The sequence below is a fragment of the Schistocerca serialis genome, chromosome 7, assembly GCF_023864345.2.
Source record: "Schistocerca serialis cubense isolate TAMUIC-IGC-003099 chromosome 7, iqSchSeri2.2, whole genome shotgun sequence".
Lineage (NCBI taxonomy): Eukaryota > Metazoa > Arthropoda > Insecta > Orthoptera > Acrididae > Schistocerca > Schistocerca serialis.
Genome location: NC_064644.1, coordinates 262,500,943 through 262,520,272, shown reverse-complemented (window position 1 = coordinate 262,520,272; position 19,330 = coordinate 262,500,943).

The window sequence follows — 19,330 nt, the reverse complement described above, 5'->3', positions numbered from 1 at the left end:
AAGTTATGAAATCTAGTTCTAGAACACATGTTATTTTAAGCCAAAAATAGTAAGTAATATGACTACAGAACATGTCAACCCCACGCACACATACATTCAATATTACTTTAATAATATCCTCGTATTGATATACTGCAGCTCTGTATACATACGCCATTTCCAAGCATATGTTTCACTTTTTTTTCCTTTTTTTGCGGTTGATAAATAAAATCACATTTCCTTGCTGATTTTAGATCTGTCTGTACCTCTGTTACAAAACTGATAAAAATGTGTCCTTCAGCGAAACTCGAGCCAAACCACACAGGCGACCACGTTACCACTTTGTTTATTTATGAATAACTTTATTATCAGTGACCAAAGAAGATCAATAAAGAAACGTATTTACAGTATAATGCACATTAAAAGGGAAGAAAAGGGGGAGGAGAAACAATCGGGGCTATACATCCATCCATCGATGGAGCCCGAGGACTGGGAGGGCAGGGGTCGTAATTGAAGCCTGGTCACGGTGGCTCCGGACCTCTCCACATGCGGATGCACAGTAGGGGAGTGCATGTGGTAGTTAGGTCGGGGTGGGGAAGACTTCCTTTTATTTATTTAATCCCACTTCGGGCGACTTGAGGTTGGGGGGGGGGGGGGGGAGAGGTGTAATAGTGCTACCTTATGTGGGCTACCGTGTTCGGCAGATGAGATGGGCTCGTCTTTGTGATGTTCTCAAAAGGCGGTGACGAAGCATGCAGATGTAGCGAGAAGAGCAGCAGGCGAAGTCATACGGGACGGGGGAGTGAAGCGGGTATAAAGCTCATTACGCCCCAACTGAGAGGGAGGACTTGAACCAACAGCTGAGACCTGATTTGTCGCAGTCATCATAGAGGTAGCTGACCGTTCAACCTTTTGTCCAGAGTATGGCGTTGGTTTCGACAGCCGGGAAGAGTAAGGCTCGGTCCGGATATAGTAGGGGTCAGTGAAGTGAAATGAAAAGAAGCCAAGGGTTTTTGGTCAGATGAGGTTATCACCAGCAGCAGAAAATAGTACAACGGGAGTAGGATTCATTATCAATAGGAAGGCTGAGGAGAGAGTGAATTACTGTGAGCAGTTCAGTGATATGGTTGTTCTCATCAGAATTGACAGCAAACCAACACCGACAACAACAGTTCAGGTATACGTGCCGACGTCACAAGCCGAAAATGAAGAGACAGACAAAGCGTGTGAGGATATTGAACGGGTAATTCAGAACGTAAAGCGAGATGTAAATCTAATAGCCATGGGGGACTGGAATTTGGTTGTGGGGGAAGGAGTGGAAGAAACGGTTACGGGCGAATATAGGCTTGGTAGTAGGAATAAGAGAGGAGAAAGGCTAATTAAGTTCTGAAATAAATTTCAGCTAGTAATAACGGAAACTTTGTTCAAGAATCACAATAGTAGGAGATATACTGGGAAAAGGCCGTGAGATATGGGAAGATTTTAGTTAGATTACATCACGGTCAGACAGAGTCTCCGAAAGCAGATACTGGATTGTAAGGCGTACCCAGTAGCAGATATATACTCAGATCACAATTTTGTAAGTAGGTGAAGAGTAGGCTGGAGTTTAAGAGATTAGTCAGGAGGAATCAATGCGCAAACAAGTGGGATACGGAAGACTAAGGAATGAACAGATACGCTTGAACTTCTCTGAGGCTACAAATACTGCCATGAGGAATAGCTCATTAGGCAGTTCGGTTGAAGAGGAATGAACTTCTCTAAAAAAAGCCAATCACAGAAATTGGAAAGAAAAACATAGGTACAAAGAAGTTAACGGCGAAGAAACCGTGGGTAACATAAGAAATACTTCAGTTGAACAGCGAAAAAAGGAAGTACAAAAATGTTGCGAGAAATTCAGGGATATAAAATTCAAGTCAGTTAAGAAATAAATAAATAGTAAGTGGAGGGAAGGAAGCTAAGGCGACATGTCTGCATGAAACATGTGAAGAAATCGAAAATGAAATGATTGTCGAAAGGACTGAGTCAGCATATAGAATAGTCAAAATAACCTTCGGTGAAATTAAAAGCAAGGGCGTAACATGAAGAGCGCAATGGGAATTCCATTGTTAAATGCGCAGTAGAGAGCGGGTAGATGGAAAGATTACACTGAAGGTCTCTGTGAGGGCGAAGACTTGTTTGATCACGTTAAAGAAGAAGTCGATGTAGAAGGGATAGGGGATCCAGTACAAGAATCAGAATTTAAAAGAAGATTTGGAAGACTTAGGATCTAAAAAGGCGATAGGGATGGATAACATTCCATTGGAACGTCCATTTGGAAAGTCACTGACAAAGGAAACTCCTCATCGCAACCACCTCGGATTTATTGGCAAGATTGCTCAGTGCCAGCCCGTCAAAAACTGAACACAGATCAAGCATGAAAACTGGAAGAAGTTGGACTGAACTGTGAAAAATAAGCGAAATAGAAACAGTGAACGGTCCAAACTCATGAGGTGCAACCTCGAGCGACTTTCGAACCACGCATCGTGTTGTGTAGTCACGGTGGTCAAATCTCCCTCGTGTCCTTTTTTTTTTTTTTTTCACGAAATGTGAACTGCCCGTACGGTCATTGACGTGTCTGTTCTCCTTTGCATTCTTGGCAATTTTCGTACTATACATTGGTTATGGAATATGAGTCATGTGATAAGAATATGTTAGTGAAGCAAGTAAATGTGACAAATAGTGAGTGCAGGCGAGATGCCGCATAGTCCTCTCACAGAAATGAAAAACAAATAAATGGGTGTGAACTACGTAATATCAAAGGAGTTCAGGAGCCAACACTTCCGAAACGGAACGCAATAATCATAACATGTAGTACTTGCATAGAAACATATGAGGTATGTACAGTATGCCTGGAGGTCCCTTCCTTAGACCTCGCTGTTTCAAACGGACGTCACACTAAGTCACAGACATAAATTTGAATACAGAGGACAGACACGTCACTTACCTGACGGACAGTTCATAATTTCGTGAGGAAAAACCAAATGGGGCAACAGGGAGACCCGAACACGGATCTCATCCTTCACAGTCCAACACCGTGACTCTGCAGATTCGCTCGATGTTGCACATATTGAGCTTGGACCGTTCACTGTTTCAATTTTGCTTCTTTTTTCACAGTTCAGTACGCCTTCTTCCTCTTTTTATGGTTGATCTGCGTTCAGTTTTTGTTGGGCAATCCACTGAGCCTTCTTACCACTAAATCTGAGGGAGGTGTGATGGGAAGGTCCCCTAGTGAGCTCCCCTGAAATCCATTCTACTGTTACTGCTTCCTATTCACAACACAATACTCCCTGCCTCCTTTTATACTGGAGTTTGCATCTCGTGACATCTAGTGGTCAATTTTTCATTACATAGGTCGTCCGGATACCTTTATGCCAAAGCCACCGCCATGTCCTGCATCTGACACATCCGCATTTCCTATCACACAGAGTCAGATTAATTCACAGGCCAAACAGGCCCCTGCCTAGGGGGCCGAATGAAAAGGGGGCCCGAGAGACCTCGATCGGCGTTTCTGTTTTCGGTAGAATTGGCCACGCATGTGATAGAAAGATCTGAAAACATGGAAGGCAAGCCTGCAGCATGTTGTCGTTAGCGTAGAGTTTCGTCTGTTGTATGTTGAGTTGGCGGGCGACTGTTAACGTCGTTGGTCACGATCGCTGTGCAGTTATGTTTCCGTGATGACTGGGTGTTGTGTGATGTCATTAGGTTAGTTAGGTTTAAGTAGTTCTAAGTTCTAGGGGACTGATGACCATAGATGTTAAGTCCCATAGTGCTCAGAGCCATTTGAACCATTTGAACAGTTATGTTTCACAACGATTACTGTACGGGTTAACATTGCTTCGGTTGTCAGTTGTCATTACTGCGTGTGTTATCTATGTCTTTTTTTAAGTAGTCTATCCGTCACACTGAGCGGAGTGAAGAAGCTAAGCTGAACACATAATCTGAAAAGAATTAGTCAACGAGAAAAGAAAGATGCCGAGCAAGTTAGAAAGGTTTGACGAATTCTTTTCTAGGCATGAAAAAGCAGATTTGAAGCGCTCTATCCGTAGCCGGAATATTAACAATCGAAATGAAATTTAATGAAAGCCTTGTCGACAGTGGAACATGTGGAGCGTTTTTGTTCTTAGTGTTTATGCTGAACAGGCAGGAAAGATGATGGCTTGTGATGGTAGCGCAGGACTTTTTACATTTGTATAGAGAAAATGGAGAACAGAGCTGACGACAAGAAAAGTCGCGCAGTAAGTCCAGCAAACAAGTGAGTAGTAGGGCGAGAAAGGGGGGTTGGGGGAAGGGTCGAAGCGGTGCTGAAAAGCCTCCGGTACAGCGCCGCCTTCTGTAAATCCTCTCCTGCTTGCAGAAATCTTGCCATGGAAGTCACTAATAAGTGATTTTATAGTCCGGTAATTTGTGCGCCATGCATTACACTGACCGAAGACATATACACAGTTTCTAACTTAAATACTTACTGTGTTAATCCTTTAAGGTAAAGTTATATCTTTTAATGAAATCAATATGTCAACATTTTAAATTTTTAAATTCGGTCAGTAACTACCAGCGGACAGATCACGCTCCTGTTTAAAAGGCTCTGATCGAAAAGTGCGGTACCAGTTGTCTCATGCTACCTTTGACAGAATCTTTAAAATTTTTAGCAAAAATTTTGGCATGATAACATATTCGTGCTATTTTTTACAAGCAACTCACCTATCACTCCCACAAGCTCCCCTGACTGTAACTCGCTCACGCCCATCAGTCCATCGAGGTAAATACCTCATACCCATTCACTCCCACTTGCATATTCTTAGTCACTCATTCACGCCAACTCATTGTCATTATCTGTGTCTCTCTGTCCGTCACTGTCTCCTATCTCACAGTCACAGTCCTTCGTTCTGTCCTACTACTTTCACTGTCTCTCTCTTGCTCTCTGTTACTGATACTACCTCACACATTCCTTCCGATTGCTGCTGACTCTTCTCAGTGTCACTATCTCTCTCTCTCTCTCTCTCTCTCTCTCTCTCTCTCCCTCCCTCCCTCGTTGTCACTGACTCTGTCTTTCACTGTCACTACTGAGTGAGTTGGCGCAATGGTTAGCACACTGGACTCGCATTCGGGAGGACGACGGTTCAAATCCGCGTCTGGCCATCCTGATTTAGGTTTCCAGTGGTTTCCCTAAATCGCTTCAGGCAAAGGCCGGGATGATTCCATTCAAAGAGCATGGCCGAGTTTCTTCCCCAGCCTTCCCTAATCCGAGGTGACCGAAGACTTTGCTGTTTGGTCTCCTCCCTCAAATCAACCACCTAGCCAATCTCGTTATCACTGCCTCTCACCCACTTCCACTTTCTCCTTTTCTGTATTCCTGTCCCACTGGCAATGTCTCCTTCACTCTTTCCGTGGCACTGTTCTGTCACTCTCAACTGTGTTACATTACCAGTATCTCTTTCTCTTGCAGTCACACTGCCACTGCCTCCTTCAATCTTTATATACCATAACCATTGGTTATTCTCTTCCAGTATTTATTACTTTTCAGTCTCTTTCCCACTTCTACTGTCTTCTTCTCAGCACAGAAAATCGTGAATAAGTTTTTGCGAAAATTTTTAAAAGTGTTGAGGAAGGTAGAACTGAGGCAGCTGGACTCCACTTTTCACACGGAGTCCTTTAAACAGTAGCATATTGCTTTTTTGTGCTTGAAAAGTAATTTATAGGAAAACAGTAACAAAAAAGGCAGTTTGAAAATTGCTGCTCTGAAGACGGAAACACGCATGTTTACTTAGGATTTTCCGTAGCTCTGGGCCTAGATTTACGTATCACATTTATGAAATTCGTGGTTCACTCGTTTGCCCACTTTTAGATTCTTGCAGACAACAAAAAAAGCAAGTGCCTCTTCGTAAGCGTACCATCTTTCGAACTGAAGCGAAATAAGATTGTTTTACCAGTTACGGGGGGAACTCTCCACAGGTTGCTCTGTGACACAGACGAAAGTTAGCAGGCTGAAAGAAGAGTGAAACCAAAGGGACACTAATTTAGGTTAGGCACCAACAGTCAATGGTTTCCGAGAACACGACAGTTCAAGTTTATCAGTCTAATCATGCAACGTCAGAGTAAGTAGGTCAGTAGCTTAGAGCTACACAGCACAGTTTCGCATTTTTACGCCCTATGTTCAAACCCTGTCTCATGTTTTTTTTATCTTTTGTTGTTGCGGAAATATGTGATATCAACAATTTTGTGACTTGTGAAGCACAGTGCGTTTATTGACTGAATAAATATGTTTTTCAGATCTTATTAAAAATATATCTCATAAGAAAACTCATATCATCTTATAACAATAATAGTAATTCAAAATGAAAAACTTATAAGTTTAGTATTTCGGTATTTTTTGTTTCATTTTTATTTTCATACTTCAAGAGAATCAGTACATTGTCCATGACGTCATCTATGATAAAAACATTCAAAGCATAAATCGGAATGCCACGAGCAACGTCACATTCTTTAATGTGATCATCATTAGGAAAAGAAACATCGTTAACGGTGCTATATACCTCGCGATCTTGCGATAACTTCGCAGCAAACCACCATGGACATCAAAGCGTTTTCTCGGGAGCTGGAACCTACAACTGATGATGGATCAAGGCGTGTATTTTAACTGCGTCGCTTCTGCTTGTAGTTTCCTTTTGGCGTACGATGGAAAAAGCGCACTTCTGTAATCAGCGAATGTAATTCTTCAACTATAGATAAAAGTGTAAGTCGTAGTGTTGATAGAACGGAGTACACTTTAACGGAATACTTTTAACGACAGATTAGTATTCTGGTTTCGTCGACAAACAATCCTTCGTATAAGCAAATTTAAATACTAGAATTTATATGTTTTTCATTTTCAATTATTGTTAATAAAATGAAGTTATATAAGATTTGTAATGCTACCACTTATTTTTAATAAGATTCGAACTACTTATTTCTTCCGTCTGCAAATCCATTGCATTTCACGATGTCACAAAAATACTGTCGCATACTCCCACAGAAAATAAGGGAAAAAAAGATAAGATTGGATTTTAAAACGTGGCGCAGACAATTAAAATACTGCTCTTAACTATAATGCTACTGGGACCATGCGGGAGAAGACTTATAAATTCACGATGAAATTTTAACAGGCATTTTGTCTGAAATTACTGAGTGTTGGTAATTAAGCGTTTATTTTACCTCCTTGTGACCCTGCGATTAGTCGGTGCCAGAGAGAGACTTATGGAGTGTTCCAGTTGTCAGGTTACGTGTTTCGGCACAGCAACGCTGTCGGTATGAGAAAGACGAAGCAAGGCCGAGAGTGAGAGGAAAGCATTCACAGACAAGGACAAAGGTGGATATAGGTCGGCCATGCGAAACATTTTCTACCCTTGGTGGATAACGTCGGCAACATCTCGGCCTTACTTGGACATCAGACTGCTCCATCAACACTCTTGTCCGGCCATCCTTCTTATTGCCGTGTATTGCAGCCACAAAGCAGCAGTGTAGTCGGCAACACTTAAATCTTGCCTGTTCAGTAATTGTACTTTTGAGTATCTAGCCACGGGTCTAGAATGGGGAGCTCTGTTATTCTGTCTGTCCCTGGTTGTGTCGACGGCAGCCTAGTTTTTCAGTGTCCTGCAATTATGAAGATTCTGGGTGAGATATTTGCAGTTTCTTGCCGTGCCCATCAATAGGCGACGTGTAATTTATTTCAGTCGTTTGTTATAAATATTCAGAAATGGTTCAAATGGCTCTGAGCACTGTGGGACTTAACTTCTGAGGTCATCAGTCCCCTAGAACTTAGAACTACTTAAACCTAACTAACCTAAGGACATCACACACATCCATGCCCGAGGCAGGATTCGAACCTGCGACCGTAGCGGTCGCGCGGTTCCAGGCTGAAGCGCCTAGAACCGCTCGGCCACACCGGCCGGTTATAAATATTCGCAAAGTTATCTTGCAACATTGCGCTTATAGAAATTGCTGTCATTTATGACGTGAAATTCTAACCTTGCTACTGGCGACACGGTGATTTATAGATTGCTGGATTTCCTTCAAATTGAAGCTGATTTGTAGACTAGAGTAATATCTTTTCAGCCCACCGATAATAGAATCAAGCTCATACCCTCTCTTCCCTTATAAATGATTTTTTATCTTGCTGAAAGACGACATGTTCCACATGTCCACGAGGATCTCCTCAGCACGGATCTATGGAGCGAAAAAGTAATCTAATCTAATTTAGTGTCATGAAAATATGCAATTTCGTGACTCTTTGTAGAATCTCTCTTCGAATTACCTGTTTATAGAATCTCTCTTCGAATTACACACATTGATAACACTGGTCAACACTCATTTTCTTGCCAAGGATATTTTGGTGGCTTTAGGATGGGTTAGTGGTGCTGAGGACGAATATAGCAACCACTTATGCAGTTTGGCTCTAGTTTTTGAGATAATGCATGATTTATTCAAAAAATTAGAAAAAATTGCTAATATCGAACTCGAGCGCTACAAACTACAATGAAAAAAGAAAATAATCTTTATAAATAGCTTCTATGAAAACCTGATAGGCATTTGTCCACGTATAAAACATAATTGAAAAGTTTCTCTATAAGTATATCATTTTCCGTCCATGACGAACCGCTTCCTGCACGCTTTCCTTTTATAGGTCTCTTCAGAACAGTCACGTTGCAGATTCCAGCAATAATCTGCCATCATATGCCTGTCCCATCTTCCTTTATATCTTTCCTCTATTCCTTTCATATCTTGATGGAACCGCTCTCCTTGTTCCTCACTGAAATCACCTAGATTACGAGGAAATCGATCCAAGTGGCTGTGAAGGAAGTGCAATTTTATGCTCATGTTAGCTCCTAAGTTTTGAAAGTTAGTGAGCATGTTTTTGACCGGTTCCTCGTAATTGGGAGCTTTATGATTGCCCAAAAAACATTTTACAACAGCGACAAAACTGTTCCAGGCCGATGCTTCAGTGACAGTCATGACACTTGTAAAATTGGTATCGTTGATGAGCCTGCGAATTTGAGGACCATCAAATATTCCTGCCTTAAGTTTTTCACTACTGAGTCCAGGGAACGTATTGCAGATGTATGTGAAGCAATTACCATTTCTGTCTAAAGCTTTGGTGAATTGCTTCATTAGTCCTAACTTAATATGTAATGGTGGAAGAACAATCTTGTCCCTACTAACCAGAGGTTCATTAATGATGTTTGCTTCACCAACAGCCATATGTTCCCTTGGAGGCCATGTTTTCTGCTTCCAATGTTCGTGCTTTGCCCTACTATCCCACATGCAGATAAAACATGGGTGCTTTGTGTATCCACTTTGTTGTCCAAGCAAGAAGTTCACCATTTTCAAATCAACACAAATCAACCACTGGTGCTGCATATACTGAATTTTCTGCAGAACCATCTTGATGTTAGCATATGCTTCACAAAGTTTTGTTGAGTGGGCAATTGGAATAGATGTGTAACGATTGCCATTGTGCAGGAGAACACATTTTAAACTTCTAGTGGAACTGTCTATGAAGAGACGCCAGTCCTCTGGTCTATATTCCGGCAGCCCCAATTCAAGTAAAAGTCCAGGTATATTGCTGCAATACACTATAACCTCTTCTTGGTTGAAGTATGGAAGAAGGTTTTCTTCTCTCGCCCGGTAAGCTGTTATTTTAACACTTGGATGAAGACAGTTCTTTTCCTTAAGCCTGGATGCTAAGAGTTCTGATGCTTGCTTTGAAAGATTGAGTTCTCGTATCAAGTCACTGAGCTCCTTCTGGTCGAACTGCTGGGGTTGTGTCTCACGTCCTTCGTATTCCGAACCACTACTTGTACATTCCTCGCCGTGCACATCGTCATCTGATGATGTTAGCGTGGGTAATGTTGTGAAGGTTGGTACAGGAACATCGTTGCTGTGCACCACCGGTCTTCTTGCTGACTCCAAATCGGGATATTCCCACTTTCGTTTTTTGAACCTATTAAAACCTTTCACATTAACAATGCAAAAATAGCAATCATCTGTGTGGTTCTTCTGCTCTCGCCATACCATAGGCACTCCGAAGTTTAAGCTTTTCCTTTTTCGTTTTGTCCACTGCCGTAAGCACTCCACACAGCATTTACAAACTTTATGGGGTGCCCACGCCTTGTCTTGATCTCCAAGTTTAATTCCTAAATATGCCAGATACGCTTCCTTCACAAAAGGAGTGATATTCTTCCTGTTCTTTTGAAGAACGTATTCACCACAAATGTAGCAGAACTCATCTGGATGGTTCACGCAAAGACGGCGTGAAGAACTCATGTTTTCCTAAAACAAAATTGCACAAATACTACATATTATGCAGAACTTTCTTGTATTTGCATGTCAGTCACATCCAACAAACATCATTAATTGTTTTGTGTGAAATGAATACTCACCTCTTATTTGCTACGTCACGATGAAAAGGTTCTATCTCCTTGAAGCTGCACTGCACATGTGTGTGACTTTCGACCATCGCCATTTTTCTTGTTTACACTGAACGCTACCTATCGGCTGTTGCGGGGATTACCTCGGCCAACAAATGAATGTCGAGTACCGCCGAATTCAAATCTGCACAACCCTCAACATCTTCAACACACGCACCGCACAACAGGACTGAACACATGCTGACAGTGTGATGTTTGCATGATGTAATCCTCAACCACACAGATGCACGCCCTGAGCACAATTGTTTAATAAAGATAGTACAGTAACACTAATAACAACAGGTAGCAAATACATTACACCATATATGGACCCTGCAGTTGATATTATCCACTCTCATTTCCACAAATAACCTATATCTCAAAAACCAGAGCCAATTTGGAAAAAGTACAAATATACTCGGAATGAGTATCATAGCAATATCCCATTTTCGTTCAAACTTCCCTGGCAACGAAAAAAAAATTTTATTTTGTAGAGCTGTGTAATCCAAGTGACCTTTATGGTTTGTCTGCACTATTTTGAGAACGTAATACGTAACTTTTGTTTACATAATTTCGTTCAACCTATGTCATTTCTTTACTACGTAAAATAGCTCCTTGCTGTCGTGTCACTATATGTGAAGACCTGTTGCTGCAGGCTTCGTGACATCTATGAACAGTCATGGGATAATTAGTTCCCATCTAACATTTATGGGACATAATCGAGAGGATAGTTCGTGAACAAAATCTGCACTGGCAACACTTCTGCAATTATGGATTACTGTAGAAGCAGCATGGCTCATTATTTCTGCAGGGACTTACAGCGACTTTTTGACTCCATATCATGTCGAGTTGCTGGACTATGCTGGACAAAAAGAGGTCAGACACAATATTAGGAGGTATGTCATGACTTTTTTCACCTCAGTGTATTATCAGTTAGTACAGGATGGGTTTCAACTAGGGACAATTTGAGTTCACAAACATGTGCATTTTTTTTCCTTCCACTCCTCGTAACATGTCTGAGGCGTCGTTTTTTTTTTTTTTGGCAGGGCACCCAGAAGCTCAGTAGTATTTGGATTCCGACGCAGAGCAAAAACTTTTAACGGTCCTAATTACGAAACACAAACGTCATGGAGGTCCCATTGTGGTGGATGGTTATAGAAAGAGCACAAGACATACGAAAGAAGCCGCTTAACATATCGCAACACTGTAGTAGAAACAGCTCTTTCTGCAACACGCTAAAAAAAGGAGTTTCTGAATGTGTGTGTGCGTGTGCATGTGTGTTTGTGTGTGCGTGTGCGTGTTGGGAAATGCGAGAGAACAGCTGCTCGCCTTACGCAAGAGTCCGCAGCGGCCGAGTGTCCTCGGCGGGTTTCCAGCTGGCGGCGGATAGCTGGAGGGTCGCCAACAGCTGTCGGCCCGGCACCACGCTGTCTGCAGTCTGCAGTCAGCTCAGGCGCGCCTTTCGTGACGTCACGGCGGCCGCCGCTGTTCGCAGACGCACGCCGCCTCGGGACGCCTCTCTCCACTAGCGGCCGCGGTGCGCCGGACAAGACCTTGTGGCATACGAGGAGAGCTGTACGCGTCGGAACTGCGTCTAGGCGTGCAAATTTTACAGCAATGTGCGTCGACGCAGTGGTGTTTCAAGCTGCGTGCTGCGTTAAAAGGATAAGTTACTACCATGAGTAACCTTGATCCACTGCCCCGCGCATATCTATATGAACGTTTAAGCCAAGTGTTGCGCCCCACGGAAACTACGGTTCGGTACTTTTAGTACGCTAGATAAATGACGTAGTAAATGACAGGATTACCGCTAGTACTAATCGTCGATGGAGAACGTGTAAGAGAGAAACTGGGAGCCGGTGACTTCTCTTCGTTTTTTTGGTTGTATGTTTCTTTGTTGACCACGTACTTAGAACCGCACATAATATAGACTTAGTACGTTGTGTATTTTACGTTCTTACAGAACATATATTGCATTTTATCAGTAATAAAAATCAGTTGTTCACCTAAAAAAAATGTGTGTGAAACATTATGGGACTTAACTGCTAAGGTCATCAGTCCCTAAGCTTACACATTACTTAACCTAAATTATCCTAAGGACAAACACACACACCCATGCCCGAGGGAGGACTCGAACCACCGCCAGGATCAGCCGCACAGTCCATGATTGCAGCGCCTGAGACCGCTGAGCTAATCCCGCGCGGCTCCTCACCTAACTTTTGCGCTTTTATGTAACCAAAGCGACTACTTTTGATTTAAGTACAGTTTACCCACCTAAGTTCTTCGTCACAGTCAAGGGCACGAATATCCTGTTATTATTGAGAAGTCCGGAAGTTGCTTATTACTCACAAAAATGTTTTATATAGCTGGACGAAATACTGAAGCGACGTTTGATACACTACTTTTACGTTTTTTCTTTTCTTACTTTCTTTTTTTTACATTTTTGTTAAGGAAACTGAATTTTCTAGCGCTATGTAATAAAAGAAGGGAGATGAAGAAGCTTGCACAGGATAGAGTAGCATGGAGAGCTGCATCAAACCAGTCTCAGGACTGAAGACCACAACAACAACAACATGTAATAAAAATGTTTTGTTTCCGTTATTTTTACTACTACATCCCTCTGTTTCAACAATTTTGGAGTAAAACCTTATTCAAACATTGCGTTTGTACGACATTAACTTACCAAAGTTACAATGAAAACGACAGTAGTCTACTCTTACTTTGTTTATGCCCCAATCGAAAACGCGATCTTGACACCAGCCAAGAACAAAGTAGTCGAAGACATACACACTTCCTTGATATAAGCGCAACAGTAATGAATATGCGTAACTGTGTATTCTAGCACAAGCAGTAGGTAAGCACTCGTCAAAACCTCTCCAAAACTACATAATGTCTATATTTTCATCTTCTGGCCAAAACCAGTGTAGTGAGGCCATTTTCTCGTATCTTTTATCACTGAATTGAGACCCGAAAAAATAATTAACCAAAGATATCACGACATAATTTAAGAAGAGAACCTCCACATACTATTGGAACTAGAAAGTCTTTCAGTATCTGATGCTCCACGATATATCTCACAATTACACTTAACCAGTAGATAGCTTTCTGAAGTCACCAGCATTCCCGCGCGACGGCTACGGTCGATGGTTCGAATCCTGCCTCGGGCATGGATGTGTGTGATGTCCTTAGGTTAGTTAGGTTTAAGTAGTTCTAAGTTCTAGGGGACTGATGACCTCAGAGCCATTTGAACCATCACCAGCATTCCAGCAAAGCATGCAATGACCTAACTTTCTCCATTTGTACTTCGATTCATGCAACGACGAAGTATTTATTAAAACAGGTTGAAATAGTAACGTAGAATTGAATCATTGAACTAATCTGCTACGACTCTTCATACATGTTACGAAACTTGCAGCAACAAGGCTTCACAACATAGTGGCATGGCAGAAAGGAACTATTCTACGTATTAAAAAAAATACTTAGGTTGAGCGAAATGACGCAGACAAAACTTACATATGTACATTGTTCTCTATCTGGTTGACGAAATCATTCGTTCGAATTGTCGAGGCCAGTCGCGAACAATTGTGGCCCAGTGACATGGCACTTTGTCATCCATTAAAATTTCATCGTTGTTTGGGAACACAAAGTACATGAATGACTTTAAACGATTTCCATGTAGGTGAGCAATACCATTTCCAGCCAATGATTGTTCAGCTGGACCAGAAGACCCAGCCCACACAAACACAGCTCACACCATTATGGAGCAACCACCAGCTTTCACAGTGTCTTGCTGACAATTTGAGTCCATGGATTCCAGGGGTCTGCATCACACTCGGACCTCTTATCAACATAAATCGTAACTCATCCGACAAGGCCACAGTTTCCCAGCCATCTAGGGTCCAAATGATACGGTCACAAGCCAGGAGAGGCGCTGGAGGCGATGTCGTGCTGCTCCCATAGCCCATTAACACCAAATTTCGCAGCACTGAGCTACGTCATGGTGCATCCCACACTGATTTCTGCGGTTATTTCACGCAGTGTTGCTTGTCTGATAGCACTGACAACTCTACGCAAATGCCGTTGCTCTCGCTCGTTGAGAAGTAATGCCTGAAATATGGTATTCTCGGCACGTCCTTGACACTATGGATCTAGTAATACTAAATTCCGTAACGATTTCTGAAATGGAATGCGCCATGCGTCTAGTTGTAACTACCATTCCGCGTTCACAGTCTTTTAATTCCCATCGTGCCGCCATAATCACGACAGAAATCTTTTCATATGGATCATCTTGAGTACAATGCACTGTCCTCTTATACCTGGTGTACGCGATGCTAACGCTATCTCGGTATGCGCACATCACTATCCCATGACTTCTGTCACCTCAGTGTAGTTCATAAGTAGACAAATTTTCAGTTTCAGTCTCGTCGTTGACAACTTACGGGCCAGAAGAAGATGCATGTAGTAAAAATGTGGTCCTGTTTCGGGTACACAATCCTACCGAATGTTTGAAAAGGCATCGTACGGGAACCTTTCGCTGCAATACTTTATAGCGAGTGTCCCTCCTAAGAGTTCTCAGACGCATTTTCCCGAATGTTTCGTCAGATATCTGTAATTTCATTTTTACCACGTGTAGATGGAATCAGCCTAAACAAATACTGCTCATCTCGTCTTCCATGCGATGCGCATATTTGACGGAAAGTGTCAAATGTTCAAATGTGTGTCAATTCATAAGGGACCAAAATTGCTGAAGGCATCGGTCCCTAGACTTAGACACTATTTAAACTAACTAAATTACCCTAGGGACAATACACACACTGTAACCACCCCGTGAAATTTAAAAAAAAATGATAATAATTGAATAAGAATGCAAATAGTGCCGAATGTTAGCTTCCCACAGTAATAAAACTCAATGATAATAAAAATGTGCAAAAATGTTAAGTCCCCACAAAATTAACGTTAAGATGAACCCGATAAATTTTATAAGGGCAGCTGCGCTGACCTTCGGCCCTGTGCAATAATTAAACCTGAACACAAAAACCAAAATTCTTACCTCAGTAAACTGCATCTATATCTGCTCTTATTTTTCGGCACAGCTCCGTGCAATGCTGGCCCATGTTTAATTTTGATTCTCGGAGGGAATGCATAGGAAATATTATTTAACTTGAAATGAATTTTTTGCTTTAAAAAGGTTACTTTGTAGAAAAATTATTATTGGGCCAATTCTTGAACAAATTAATTACAATTAACATGTGTTATTAGCGAGCGCAATGCTGCTTCATTACCCTCGATAACAATATACCTCGTCCAGAACCGTGACCAGAGACCCATGTCGACGCCCGCCGACTCTTCACACACAACTACTGTTCCTGCCGACTCGTTACACGCAACTGCTCTGAGTCCAACTAACAACTGCAACTGAACTCTCGCGCAGTCAAGCGCAGACTAGCAACGATAAATAACTCTCTGGTCAGAGATTCTGTCATGCCTCGCCATCGCTGTTAATGAATACACTGAATACATACGTGTTTCATAACCCTCCACTGGGGGGGCAAAAATTTGGCAGCGATGGTGAGTCATTTGGACTTGCAATGAGCAACAAATTTTTTCTTAACTGATTAACTTTACAAACAGATGTAGAACATGAAGTAAATATGGTGCACATGCACCGAGTACAAAACATATTACGCAATAACAAAATGTGAGTACAAAACATATTAACAAATGACATAAGTGCACATGCACTGTTGTTCAGAACATATCAGCAAATGAAAAAAAATGTACATACAATGAGTAGAAATCACGTTAGAAAAATGACAAAAGTGCACACGCACTAGAATTCAGAATATATCAGCAAATCAAAAACAAAAAACAAAAAAATTCATTGGTCATGAATACAAATAATATTAACAAAAAATGATTTTCACTATGTAACAAGAATTAGGATAGGAAAGGGAAGGATTGCATCATGGTTGTAGCACTTTAGGTTGCACGCAGCTGCACTGAAAGTCCATATCTTTCTACTGTAGCACAACACCAAGTGAGACAATCTGAAGTTCTTTTCCTTGAAGTATTAATCAGTGTAGCCAAGACACTGAACTGTCGTAGTAATATTCATGTTATCATTTTGGTATTACATTAGGTACACCAAACAGTGGGACTATTATAACATCTCCATCGCTCAAGGTGGTGGACAGCATGTCGTGTCAACACCACGTTCTTGTAAGGTACACCAACGTAGAATTAGTGCAAAAAAACCAAATATAGTGCTCCATGATCATGAGGATACACGGGACAAACGGATATTGCAGTAATTCCAGGTAATTAGGTCAGAAGGTGAAGGACATTAAGTCACATAGTAGTCTTCATTGAGAATTACACTTGTCTAACAACTGATTTGAGTAATTGGTGGCACTCATCACCCAGTTACTGAACATTTCTGTACCATGTATGTAGTATTACAGAATAATGTTCATAAATCGTTTGTTTACAGAGAACATTGGCACTCATTGCCCTGCTACAAACCATCAGAAGTCATCATTCAAAACAGGAGCTAATAAATGGCAAAGTATTACATAATTCACTTAACTATAGTAATCATTGGCATCATAGGTCATCTTATTACAGTAATCAGTGGCATTCATTGGCCAGTTACAAAGCATTTTTTTTGTATTATTCAGAGGTCATCATTCAAAATGAGTTAATTATTGGCATAGGATTTATACATAATTAATCTAATTATAGTAATCATTGGCATCATAGGTCATCTTATTACAGTAATCAGTGGCATTCATTGGCCAGTTACAAAGCATTTTTTTGTGTATTATTCAAAGGTCATCATTCAAAATGAGTTAATTATTGGCATAGGATTTATACATAATTAATCTAATTATAGTAATCATTGGCATCATAGGTCATCTTATTACAGTAATCAGTGGCATTCATTGGCCAGTTACAAAGCATTTTTTTTTGTGCTAGCAATGCATTGCGTTGGGATCGATAATTAATAACAATATTTGATTTTGAGTTATTGCTGCAAATGAAGATGTGTAACGTCAATCGTCATGAGTCAGCTGTAGCAAGGTTATGAAACAAGTAGAGTATATGTGATCACATTCATAAATGGCACATGTTTAATGAACAACTGCTTATAGCACATTAATTTCATGAATAATTTCTCCTGCAAAATATACAAAAATGGATTATTAAACTGAAAGAAGAAACGCATATTATGCTGAAAAGTAGTGAACTTCGAATTAACAGGTAGTGAAATGTGTATAAAAAATATATGTGTTCTCTAGCTGTCCTTTCCAAAACCCTCAGTCATCATACTATGCGATATAAGACATACTGTCAAAACGAACTGCAACAAATACTTAAATAACTACATAGCATAAATACATAAACTTCAACATTATCCTCATCTGTAAAGAAAAAACTTCATTATCCATATTTTCATAACTCCATTAATATCATCACCTGTAAAGAGAAACTTCATTATCCATAGTAGCGCATTCTTCATCAGTATTCATTATCATCTGCAAAAAATCACTTCATTATTCATTATACAACTATTCCTTATTTCTACCATATTTCGTCACTAAAACTAAGATGTGTAGTTCTGTCAGACAGCCTGCATCAATCGCCACGTATTCTGAAAGAAAAAAATTAGTTAAGACTTCTATTCTACGATGTGTATAGTATATTCTTGTTTATGCTTGTTAATTCTGATCCATTTACTCTTCCTCATAAGGTTTGCATCTTCTTTCGTTCATTCCGAAGGTGAAATTCCCATTTTGTTTAATATATTTCTTTCACGCATCATTTCTTTCTGAAATTGATGAACAAAGATTAATGTCTTGCATTTACATCATATACTCACTAAATAATGATTGGTTTATGGTAACATAATTAAGCATACAGCATAACATGACAGAAAACGTAATATGTCAAAAAAAATAGACAGTGTTCAAATGCAAAAATGTACACAGAATATCAGAATGCAGCAGCAAAAAAATGTAAAACAGTCACGATATTGAGATATCATAGGGGAAAAATGTCAAAGTCAACTGGTGTGTGTTATATCTTAACTATTTCACAGTGCATACAAACAAAATATGAAAACAATCGTACATACATAAAAAATGATGACAAGAAATGTGACCTTCTTTGAGTTCAGCTTGTATGTTGTGTAGTTAATAGAGGCGAGAATTAAAGACTTTAATGGAGAGAGAATTTAATAAAATTAATATGTCACTAGATAAAATTGCATAATTATTCGTAAGATACGCAATTTTATCTGGAAAATGTGCACTGTCTAATATGTAACGACAAGAAAAGCGACCTGCTAACCTTACCTTGCCGGGCACTTGCCAAGAAAAAATACGACAGTCATCAGTAAGTAGTCACATAAATATAATTGCATAAATGGACATAAAATGTGTAAATTCATCTGGAAAATATGCACGGTCTGATGTATAACGACAAGAAGAACGACCTGCTAACTTTACCTTGCCGGGCACTTGCCAAGAAAAAATACGATAATCATCAGTAAGTAGTCATGTAAATATAATTGCATAAGTGATCATAAAATTAGCAAATGGCATTATAGCATGTTAAATCATAAAGTATCTTCATTCAATAAAAGGTTTGATGTTTGACCAGTGGTGGTTTCCTTTCGATTTTCTGGTTCTCAAAGTTTCGACGTGTACAACATTAGGGTGAGGAATGCTGCAGATCCGATATGGACCTGCGTATAGAAGCTCAAATTTACTGCACCTACCTTTTATTTTGTTGGATAAATAGTGTGTACGTACTAATATTTTCTGTCCAACGTGAAAGTCACGGCGTGTACAAACCTGTTTTTGCTGTCTTCT